Source organism: Papaver somniferum, chromosome 4 (genome assembly GCF_003573695.1).
Source record: "Papaver somniferum cultivar HN1 chromosome 4, ASM357369v1, whole genome shotgun sequence".
Lineage (NCBI taxonomy): Eukaryota > Viridiplantae > Streptophyta > Magnoliopsida > Ranunculales > Papaveraceae > Papaver > Papaver somniferum.
Window position 1 is genome coordinate 9126276 of NC_039361.1, and position 11076 is coordinate 9137351.

Below are 11076 nucleotides of genomic sequence, written 5' to 3' on the forward strand. Positions count from 1 at the left end.
AAAATACTAGTATCAGATGGTACATTACCCGAACATGGCACTGGTACTTGCTGCTGCTTTGGATGGAACGGGAATGACTTTTTCTCAAATCTAACATGCCGTGAGATATAAACTCTACCAGTTTTTCTATGGAGGCACAGATAACCTTTATGCGCATTATTGTATCCTATAAACACACAAGGTAAAGATCTAGGTTCGAGTTTGTTGGAGTTGTACGGTCTAAGACATGGATAAGATAGACACCCAAAGACTTTTAAGAAAGTGTAATCTGGCTCTCTGTTAAAAAGAAGTTCTAGTGGAAGTTTTTGTTCTGCGGGCGATTTTGGAAGCCTATTTATCAAATAACAAGCTGTAGTAAATGCATCAGACCAGTAGGAGACAGGCATGTGAGCCTGATACAAAAGTGCTAAGCCAGATTCAGTGACATGACGAATTAGTGTTTCTGCAATTCCATTTTGTGGAGATGTATGAGGACATGAGAATCTATGTTGTATGTCTGAATCATTTAGGTTTGCTGTGAATTTCTTGTATTCTAATGCATTGTCAGAATGAAAGATTTTTATCCTATGTTCTGTGAGATTTTCAACTTGCTTGCGGAATTGGATAAATGTATGCAAAGTATCAGAACGTTGAACAAGTGGAAAGACCCAAGTGAAATGAGAGTAAAAATCCATGGTTAACAAGTAGTAACGAAAACCAGTTCTTGACAATTGTGGTGATACCCAAATATCAGAAACAACTAAACTCAATGGTTTATCATAAATTGTACTTCTAAGAGAGAAAGACAGTTTTTTTCTTTTGCTAACATGACAGGAATGACACAAATCAAACTGTTTATTAAAAACTGGTAAGGAAAACCTATGACAAGTACTAGAGACAGTTTGATGCCAAATTGGTAGAGAAGATGCAACATGAACTTGAGGATTTTCTGGTTTGTCTAATTTATCAATGCCCTCAAAAATGTACAACCCATTCCTATTCAGCCCTTGTAGCACCGTTGTTCCCGTGCGCTTGTCCTTCACAAAGAAATGAGAGGTGTGAAACTCAAAGAAAACACCATTATCTTTGAAAAATTGTGAAAAAAAATAACAAATTTGTCTTAATCTGAGGCACATGGAATATATTGTTTAAACAGTATAGTCTTGAATTATGTGTGAAAGTTGCATTACCTACATTAGCAATGTTTAGAGCATTGCCATTACCAACATGCACATGCTCAGTGCCATCATACTCATGAGGAATAGTTAAGTTCCTCAAATCAGCAGTTAGGTAATGAGTATCTCCAGTATCACTCACCCACTGATTGTCATGTTCACCTCCAGGAAGAGCAATGTAAGCTGTATGCGGCTTTTACTGGTTGTTGTGGGGTTTTTCATACCTAAACCAATGGTAGGCCTCAAAGATGGGTATATTTAAGTGCAAAATGGTCCCCGGCAGCGGCGCCAAAAACTTGGTGGGCCCGGGAACGTGTAAAATTAAAGCGCAATGAAAACGCGGGCCTACAGTAATACCGCAAGTGCACGGTCGTCAGTTGTAGCTCGTGCAAGTACGGGTCGATCCACAGAGATCGGGAGTGTTTTGTTGTTTCTAGCTATTTTGGGTTCTAAATTTGCTAATGGGATTTGAATACCAAAGGGTCTTGAAGTGCACTAGGCTTTGGCCTTAAACTTAGGCTTGGGCTGAACTGGGCCTCAGAGTTGAGTTCAGGCTTTTGGATTAAGCCCACAGTTGACTGGTTTGGGCTTTGGTTTGAGCTGGGCCTGTGGTCTTTCAACAATTTACAATGGGCTTTGAGCCTTGGGTTGAGCTGGGCTTTCACAGTGAATTGGGCTCAATGTAACAGTGAATTGGGCCTTATTCCTTAATGATGATCTGGGCCTTGAGCCTTTAGCTTGAGCTAGGCTTTGAAGAGGAAGCAGCAGCAGCAGTAGGAAGGAAAAGGCAGCTGCAGCAACAGCAGCAACAGCAGGGGAAGCAACAGCAGCAGTAGCACAAGCAAAGAAAGCAGCAGCAGCAGCAATACTGCACAGTAGCTGCACAAGCAGTGCAAGTAGTAGCAGCAACAGAACAAGGAGAAAAGAAGAGATGGCAGTGCAAGTAGTGGTGGCACTAAGCCAAGGTAACAGTGGCAATGAGGCAATATAGCAAAGGCAATGCAGTAAATAAAACAAGAAAATGAAGACAATGAAGAAAACAAGCAGAGAACAATGCAAAATGAACCAAGGCCTAAGCCAAGGGCAAGGGAGATGGTGAAGCTAACAGAGAAAAGCTAAGGCATTCATCTAGAGTGGGAAGAGAACTAGCTTGCTCATTGTCACTAGTGAGCACTAGTTTCTCCCAATGCTCAATCAAATCAGTGCATCCTAAGCATACAAAAATGGAATGGCAACATAATCAGCTTGCTCAACTGATGTGCTCCTAGCATTGACTGTCTTTTGACAGTACAATCAATCTTAAGCACAGTTGAGCACTGATTTCTTCCATTACTCAATCAATTCAGTGCTTCAAAGGCTTCTAGCCTAGCATTCCATCACTTCACAGTGCACAAACTTAACACTAAACAGTTAAACAAAATACTAAAACAATTAAATAACAACATGAAACATAACTGAAATTAAAACAAAAACATGAACATCAAAACAGGATATTAAAAGTAAAACATATACATGATTAAACAAGAGCACAACACCTTAACATATGCAGTGAAATTGAACAGAACACATTGAAGAGAAAAACCTTAACAGAACATAGTTCTGGACACTGGCTAGTCCAGCATAAAGTTTTACAACAACACCCACAAGGCTATTTATACCCACAGACACAATTAGGGTTCTACCCAAAAAAAATTCCCAAATTAACAGTAGACTAGGGTTTGATTTTTTTTTTACCTAATTTGATGTAGCAACATCAAATTAAACTCGACCCATGCTTCTATTTGTCCTCCTCTACCTCTCCATGCCTTCAATTTCTCTCTAGCACACGTTAATCCATCAACCCATAACCTAGGGTTTAGGTTAGGTAATAAGTTGATGGGATAAAGGGCTAGAAGGATGGGGGAAGCTATCAATCACGCGTAGGATGATAGGGTGGCAGTGTGTGAGCTCGAGGTGGTTGTGGCAGGGTGATGGTGGTTGCAGAGGGTGAGGGAGAAAGAAGTCGATGGAAAGAAGGAGGGTGCGTTTGGGTAGCTGGTATAGGGTTTGGTACTCCAGTGTGTGGCGGCTTCATCAACTTTTGATGTTTTGTGACTAAGCCGTGAGATGTGGAGCTGGTAGGTAGATCGGACGGTGATGCGGAGGCAAGCAAGGAGCGACCGTCGGATGAAGGGATACAACGAAACGAACGGTGCTAGATTAGGTTAGCTGCTGTAGTGTAAGGCGGAGATATCAAACTTTGATGAACAGCAAGGGAGCAACCGTTGGATTCAACTACCATCTAATCTGAAGGCTTGGAATTTCAGCGTTGTGGTGCTTGGCAGAGACTTCAGATTTTGATGCTCTATGAAGGATCGACCGTCGGATGCTTCTGAGAACTGATCTGATGGCTGAGAACGGAGGCGTTTTTGTGTGTATAAAATGAGGTTGTGCGCACCATTCTTCGCGGCTTCCTTGCGTAATTTCTTCCGTCTTTTCACTACTCTTCAACTCTTTTCCGCTCCGCAAGTTATCCAGACTTTATTTATTATCTAAAAATGCAAAATTAAGTAAGAAAAATATTTATTCTTGAAAACAATGAAAATACAGAATATGGGATAAAATGTAGAATTACTGCACAAAAGATGAGTTAAATGCCAACAAAAAGGGATAAATATATACAATATTAGGCACTCATCAAATACCCCCAAACCTGAATTTTACTTGTCCTCAAGTAAAACAAAACTAAGGAAATCCTAACTATACCACTGTCGCTGGTCTCTCGAATGCATTTAGCGTATGCACTAAGCCTTTTAAACCACTAAGTGTCCCTAGTGGACGAGTTGAAGTCTCGTGAAGGTTTGCTTAGAACGTACCTACAAAGTTCTAGGTCAAAATATAAGCTCATATTCCATCAAATGTGACATGTGCAAAACAGTTTAAGCTCACAGCAAAATGGAGATGTCAATCTAGCTATCGAAGGCACAATCCTACCACTGGTAACAAAAAAAGACATGTGATAAGAGTGTAAAGTGTATCTACACATGTGTAAAGAAAGATCTGAAGTTATGACTACTAATCACCAAGAGATAGTTTCTCAGGCTAAGAACCAAGGTCGAAATCTAGCTAGCTGTCCGGACTTTACGAGAATTGTGAATGAGTTGGAGGTATTTCACAATTACTCGCGTTGTACATCAATGGCATACACCCTTCCTTGCTTATTACAAAAAACAACAAAATGACTCTTTACATGACTCTTATTTACATTGACTATTCTCTTTTTATTTTTGGAACAAGAGATGATGGAATTGATAAATACTTGATTTTTTTGTATTTTTTTTTTTTTTTTTTTTTTTTTCTGAATATATACATCGTTTTTTTTTTTTTTTTTTTTTTTTTTTTTGAACAAGGAAACACTTTTGATACATATACAAAAGGAAACAAAAGATTACATGACACTTTGCAAGAGGTAGCCCTTTTTGATGCACCCAGTTAAATTCGATGGTTGTCTTTCTTAATGTAACCTCCACCTTCTATCCCAACCAACCAAAGAACAAGCTAGTCAAGTTTCGTTCAGTATTCTAAAGTGATTGGCAATCGTAACTTCCTATCAAACACCTTGAAGATCGAGGCCATACATGTATTGGTAGATCGTGCGCGTGCAAATTTCTTATCACTATGTGAATTGTGCTAGAATCAGGGTGCCTAAATATCTAGATTAAGACTCCTAATAATTACATATTTGCACAAGAGTCAACATTTCAAGGTAAATGAGCTCCATTTTTATGATTTTTCATTTTTTAATTTTTTTTCAATTTTGATTTTTCAATTTTTTTTTTGGAATTTTTCAATTTTTTCAAAAAGAAGAAGGAGTTCGATTTCAATTATAGCATATTATCATGGTATCTACTCTATACCCCCAAACCTAAACTAAACATTGTCCTCAATGTTTCAAAATATGGAAAGAATTAAAATGCAACATATGGAAAGGGACATGCTGAGTAGAGTAAAAGGAGAGAGAATACCCGATTTCGGCGAAAGCAGAATTAAAACTCCGTTATTCAAGGCAAAAATCCAACATATTTCAGCCGAGATCATATTGGATTAGCAAAATATATACAAAAGGAAAAAAAAGGGTTTTTAAGAAATTTTATCTACTGGATTATATACAAAAAAATTCACCATACACTAACAATCTAAAGAGTTGAGGATCAACCCAAAAGACAAAGTGTAAAGGTTTCAACAGCTTCACACATATATAACAGGAAAGAAACGCAAGTGAAACTGTGAAACAAAATGAGCTACCCCCAAACCTGGATTTTACAGAAGATATAATTTTGAAAACAAAATCGCGCAGTTTCGGGGGTTCATCATGCAAAAGGTCTAGCTCGAAATGAACTTTGCTAGGGACGGGCAAACATGCTAATTCCAACTGTGGTTCCTCAAATGTATTATATTTAGAAAAATAGTCCAAGAGGACTTGGGAAGCACACAGTTCCAAACCTAGGTTGGGAATTTTCAGAAAAATCGGTTTGACAATATGGGTACAAACCAAATCTAGGTTGGGTGGAAGGCCAACAGATTGTGACTTATGTAGGAGAATAGGCATATCATTATAATCAAATCAAAATCTCCTAATCATCTACACATGTCACATCATGCTCACAATCATCAATCAAATGGCAAGATCACAATCAGAGTCATCAACATCATCAAAAATTTATTCTCATGCATCGGCAAATCAGGAGAAATATCACAATGTGACCTAGGTAGAGAATCAGACACATCAAATATATTTTCATGCATATTAGTGTCTACAGAAGATTCAACTATTCCTATGTCATGCTCATCTTCACAGAATAATTGTACGAATCCCATGTCAATATCAAAATCATATGAATTACAATGAGTATTAGAAAAAACAACATTCATGAAGGTCGAGGGCGAGAAGCCATATGTTTTGAACCAACAGGTTCCACAATATTTTCATGTTCTTCTAACATATCATCATAATCATCATCATGGTAGCATGCATATTGGTCCTCATTAACAGTGGTGGTGTCATTAGTCGATTCATGTTCCTCTAAATTAGGTTCATATTCAACATTATTTACATGAATGGGACTAGACACTTCATTAGGGACAACATACATTTCCTCATGAATTTCCTCCTTTTGTCGGTGAAGCAAAATCTGATCTAAATGTGCATGAATTCGTGTAGATCTATCATAGTCTTGCTTACAGAGTCTTAAAGCTTCTGTGGTGGAGTCTAAATTCATGGGAGTACAAAATTCTTCATGTTCAAATTGTGGTGAATGGTACATGTGTGCATGGTCATTAGGGTTTACAAAATATTGATCGCAACCCTCAAAGGATTGATTATGGTCCCAATGACTACCATTCTCACAATTTATGGGCATTTCATACATTGGATTTTCTCTAGATTGCCTAAAATTATGCAAAATATGACAATTCTCAACAGGGTGGTCTAAACTACCACATGCGGGACATGCATAGATTTCAGGTTGCCTAAGAAAATTAGATGTGACAGATTCCTCATGTGATTGCATTTCTAAAGCTGTGATTCGAGCTTCTATTTGATCCATAAGTGATGATTGTGTGAGTGAGGCACTAGCAAAATGTTCATTTTCACGTTGCGATGAATGATGCATGTATGAATAGTCATTAGGGTTCATGTATTGCGGCTCGGGACTTTGAAAATGTCCATAATAATTCCTATGACTATTGACATCATGGTCCGTGGAAGGTTCATAACGTGGCACATGCCCATAAGCAAGTTCTCTAAGAGTTTTATTTCCATCCCCAGGAGCAGACCAAAATCCAGACATGATTGGCTCAAAAGCTAAGTAACTATGTTACAAAGCCCAAAATTTGGTTTTTTAAAGGGTTTGGATTTTTGGGAAAAATTTGGTTTTGGTGGGAGACATTTGAAAATTTGGTTTAAATGGGAGCAAAAAAAATTTGGTTTAAATGGGATAAAGAAAAAAATTTGGTTTAAAATGGGAGCAAGTAAAATTTGGTTTTTGAATGGGAGAAAAGTAAAATTTTGGTTTTTTTTTTTTTTTTTTTTTTTTTTTTTTTTTAAAAGAAAATAAAATTTGGTTTTTGAATGGGAGCAAGCCCACTGTTGGTTTTGTGTTTGCTTTGGCTCGCTGGTTGAAAACTTTTGGTGGAACTGAGTCCAAAATCTCGGCCTAGAATTTGGGTACTCGGCCCACTAACGAGTTCAACTAGCGTGATCGGTTACAAGCTCAGCTGGGTTTAAAAACCCAGAATACAAAATACAAGTCCAATAAAAGAATTAAAACAAGCCCACAAATTAAACAAACAAGCCCACAAAAATTAATTACAAACCCAACAGAAAATAAAAAGCCCAAAAATTGGCTTTAATATTACAATCCCACAATTAAAAATTGGAAGCCCACAATTCGGGTTCTCTTAAATGGGTTACCTTTTAAGCACAGCCCAGCTGCTCTGATATTGTTGCAAAAACCCAGTTGGGCTTTGGTTCTTTTCCTTGGTGGCGTCCCAGCAGAGGAAAAACTGGTTCAGAACAGCAGATCCAACAGCAAATGAAGTGAAGCAGATGCAGATGCAAATGCTATGCAGTGAAATGCAAAATAACCAAGAAAACAACAAGAAAAACACAGCACCAATCCCCGGCAGCGGCGCCAAAAACTTGGTAGGCCTCAAAGATGGGTATATTTAAGTGCAAAATGGTCCCCGGCAGCGGCGCCAAAAACTTGGTGGGCCCGGGAACGTGTAAAATTAAAGCGCAATGAAAACGCGGGCCTACAGTAATACCGCAATTGCACGGTCGTCAGTTGTAGCTCGTGCAAGTACGGGTCGATCCACAGAGATCGTGAGTGTTTTGTTGTTTCTTGGGTTCTAAATTTGCTAATGGGCTTTGAATACCAAAGGGTCTTGAAGTGCACTAGGCTTTGGCCTTAAACTTAGGCTTGGGCTGAACTGGGCCTCAGAGTTGAGTTCAGGCTTTTGGATTAAGCCCACAGTTGACTGGTTTGGGCTTTGGTTTGAGCTGGGCCTGTGGTCTTTCAACAATTTACAATGGGCTTTGAGCCTTGGGTTGAGCTGGGCTTTCACAGTGAATTGGGCTCAATGTAACAGTGAATTGGGCCTTATTCCTTAATGATGATCTGGGCCTTGAGCCTTTAGCTTGAGCTAGGCTTTGAAGAGGAAGCAGCAGCAGCAGTAGGAAGGAAAAGGCAGCTGCAGCAACAGCAGCAACAGCAGCAGTAGCACAAGCAAAGAAAGCAGCAGCAGCAGCAATACTGCACAGTAGCTGCACAAGCAGTGCAAGTAGTAGCAGCAACAGAACAAGGAGAAAAGAAGAGATGGCAGTGCAAGTAGTGGTGGCACTAAGCCAAGGTAACAGTGGCAATGAGGCAATATAGCAAAGGCAATGCAGTAAATAAAACAAGACAATGAAGACAATGAAGAAAACAAGCAGAGAACAATGCAAAATGAACCAAGGCCTAAGCCAAGGGCAAGGGAAATGGTGAAGCTAACAGAGCAAAGCTAAGGCATTCATCTAGAGTGGGAAGAGAACTAGCTTGCTCATTGTCACTAGTGAGCACTAGTTTCTCCCAATGCTCAATCAAATCAGTGCCTCCTAAGCATACAAAAATGGAATGGCAAGATAATCAGCTTGCTCAACTGATGTGCTCCTAGCATTGACTGTCTTTTGACAGTACAATCAATCTTAAGCACAGTTGAGCACTGATTTCTTCCATTACTCAATCAATTCAGTGCTTCAAAGGCTTCTAGCCTAGCATTCCATCACTTCACAGTGCACAAACTTAACACTAAACAGTTGAACAAAATACTAAAACAATTAAATAACAACATGAAACATAACTGAAATTAAAACAAAAACATGAACATCAAAACAGGATATTAAAAGTAAAACATATACATGATTAAACAAGAGCACAACACCTTAACATATGCAGTGAAATTGAACAGAACACATTGAAGAGAAAAACCTTAACAGAACATAGTTCTGGACACTGGCTAGTCCAGCATAAAGTTTTACAACAACACCCACAAGGCTATTTATACCCACAGACACAATTAGGGTTCTACCCAAAAAAAATTCACAAATTAACAGTAGACTAGGGTTTGATTTTTTTTTTACCTAATTTGATGTAGCAACATCAAATTAAACTCGACACATGCTTCTATTTGTCCTCCTCTACCTCTCCATGCCTTCAATTTCTCTCTAGCACACGTTAATCCATCAACCCATAACCTAGGGTTTAGGTTAGGTAATAAGTTGATGGGATAAAGGGCTAGAAGGATGGGGGAAGCTATCAATCACGCGTAGGATGATAGGGTGGCAGTGTGTGAGCTCGAGGTGGTTGTGGCAGGGTGATGGTGGTTGCAGAGGGTGAGGGAGAAAGAAGTCGATGGAAAGAAGGAGGGTGCGTTTGGGTAGCTGGTATAGGGTTTGGTACTCCAGTGTGTGGCGGCTTCATCAACTTTTGATGTTTTGTGACTAAGCCGTGAGATGTGGAGCTGGTAGGTAGATCGGACGGTGATGCGGAGGCAAGCGAGGAGCGACCATCGGATGAAGGGATACAACGAAACGAACGGTGCTAGATTAGGTTAGGTGCTGTAGTGTAAGGCGGAGATATCAAACTTTGATGAACAGCAAGGGAGCAACCGTTGGATTCAACTACCATCTAATCTGAAGGCTTGGAATTTCAGCGTTGTGGTGCTTGGCAGAGACTTCAGATTTTGATGCTCTATGAAGGAGCGACCGTCGGATGCTTCTGAGAACTGATCTGATGGCTGAGAACGGAGGCGTTTTTGTGTGTAGAAAATGAGGTTGTGCGCACCATTCTTCGCGGCTTCCTTGCGTAATTTCTTCCGGCTTTTCACTACTCTTCAACTCTTTTCCGCTCCGCAAGTTATCCAGACTTTATTTATTATCTAAAAATGCAAAATTAAGTAAGAAAAATATTTATTCTTGAAAACAATGAAAATACAGAATATGGGATAAAATGTAGAATTACTGCACAAAAGATGAGTTAAATGCCAACAAAAAGGGATAAATATATACAATATTAGGCACTCATCAACCAACACCTGTCTGCCTGATGATTCTTCTTCTTGCAGATCTGACAGGGTTGTTCAAAAGTTTTCTGAGCAGGCTGATAGCGACGCTGAAACTGATTGTTGTTCATCTGATTAGGTCCACGGTTCTGCTGATTGAAGTTTCTTTGACCATTTCTGCTAGAAGATGTTTTGTTTGAGACAACAACATTTGCAATAGGTTGTTGAATCAATGCAAGTTGTTGATCGAGCCGCATATCAAATGTAAGAAGATGTGCAAAGAATGTATCCATGTCCATCTCTTCAATGGTTCTCAAAACCGTTACAATTGGATCATATGACTGGTTCAATCCATTGCTGATGGATTGTTTCATCTCATCGACTGAAACTGTGTACCTTGATGCTGAAAGTTGATCAAACAAAGTTTTAGCATCATTTAAAAAGGTTTTTAAGGATTTGTTACCTTTGTTCATTGAATGCAATTGTTTCTTAAGGCTCATCTGGTGAGCTCTTGTCTTTGGTGCAAAATGGCTTTCAAGTTTATCCCAAACTTGTTTTGATGTATCTAAGCCTCTGACATGGCCAAGAACTTCTGGCGTAAGAGTAGAATTGAGCCACCCAACAAGAAGTGAGTCTTGTGCTTCATAGCCTGTAAAAAGAGGATTGATATCTTCTGAATCTGGTAGGGTTCTTGGAGGTTTTGTTTGAGTTCCATCTATGAAACCAGTAAGTCCATATCCTTTGAGAATAGGCTTAAACTGTGTTTTCCATAGGGAGTAATTAGTTTATGTGGGTTTCAAGGTAACAAGATGGTGAATCTGGATATTTCTGAGGCTGTTGGTAT